The sequence below is a fragment of the Haplochromis burtoni genome, unplaced genomic scaffold (genome assembly GCF_018398535.1).
Source record: "Haplochromis burtoni strain Fernald_Lab_line unplaced genomic scaffold, NCSU_Asbu1 Contig_992, whole genome shotgun sequence".
NCBI lineage: Eukaryota > Metazoa > Chordata > Actinopteri > Cichliformes > Cichlidae > Haplochromis > Haplochromis burtoni.
This window is the reverse complement of record NW_024583353.1, coordinates 54,645-56,268: the sequence shown is the minus strand read 5'-3', so window position 1 is coordinate 56,268 and position 1,624 is coordinate 54,645.

Genomic DNA, 1,624 nt, shown 5'->3' with positions numbered 1-1,624 from the left:
GCCTGCATGTTTCCAATGATGTTAAGCTATAACTTTCTTCCGACCGCTGCATGTGGAAAATTGATTCAGGTCTGCTTTTCACCTGAAAGTGACAAACTAAGACATGTTCATTATTATCATCACTGCTTAATCAACACACATATATCTCTCTCTCTCTGTCTGTGTTTGTGTAAACAATCCTTTCTTAAAAGCAGAAAATGACATTGTAGTTGTTTTTCAGCTGATCAACACAAAACCTTTTTCCTATGATTATTTTTTTTTTTCGTCTACAATGTAATTTGTCTCTTTTTCACTCTTTTTTTTTTCTTCACAATAGCTGGTGATCCGCAAAATCACTGCTCTCACTCACAATCAGAGGCAATTACTTTTGCACAGTGCACAAAAACACTGTGATGTCAGACACATTCACACTCACTTTGTCATCTGCATAAATAAATCATATGGCTGGAGATATGTGCCATGGTGATCCATAGGCATGATCACAAGTTTATTTAATTATTTTCAACCCAACCCAACAAAACAAATAAACAAAAACATGATGCTGATGCTATGAACACTCCACACACATGAGTCAAGATGCAGGAAAACTGCTCATGGAAACGCTGCACACTCCAGTTATCATAGTTATCATAACTCTGTTTCCCTCTCTTTGAGTAGTTCTCGGACAGCTCTTGATCTGATAATGTGTAGCTTGCTCATCAGCTCAGAAAAAAAAAACTGCAACGTAACATCACACAGTAGTTGCATGCTCTGCCCACAGCGGCAAAGTCTTACACTTTCATATTCATACAGCTTCTCCATCATGTACTTTTAGATGTGTCATACAGGGTTCAGCATTTTAGTTGTTTTCACAGGTGTGCTCTATATCTCAACAATGGCTCATAATAAGACGACAGTCTTTCACACAGGTCAAGTGCCTCTATGCACTTCATTAGTTTAAATATTTACCTATATCACTTCTCCTCATATGTCATTGTACTAAATTTGAGCAACCACAAGCTTAATGTAGGTTACTTTTAACAACTATCCACCTCAATTACGTCTATGGTTTGGCACACAGGCTGTTGTTGATCAGGGCAAGCTAAAGAGTTAACATTTTGTGTCAGCAAAGGGTGGGGGGAAAGCCACCCACCAGAGCATAGCTGCTGATGTGGGCTGGCCTTTTCCACACACTCCTGGCTGCTTAAGAAATCATGATAACAACAACAGACCACAGACCACGTGTTCCGCTCTGCACACACTCACACAACAACAACAACAACGAGACGACGACGAAGATGACAATAACACAAAATAGGCCTACTGTCCAGCACAATCTGGACCCCGCGGAACCTCTCAACACCCCACAAAGCGGCGGAGAACCAAAAAAGTTCGAACTGCGCAACTCTGCGACTTAATGCTTCTGTACAAAAAACCCCCCACTAAGCGGCTTTGTACATCGCCCCACTTAGACGGCGAATTTTAGCCCCACTGAGCGGCCACGGACAACACCCCATTGAGCGGCGAAGACGTAATTTTATCCCCACTGAGCGGCCACGGACAACATCCCACTGAGCGGCGAAAACGTACAGTTATAGAGTTGGACTCTAAACTTACTCGGTGTTGCTTAGCGTGTAATATCAGC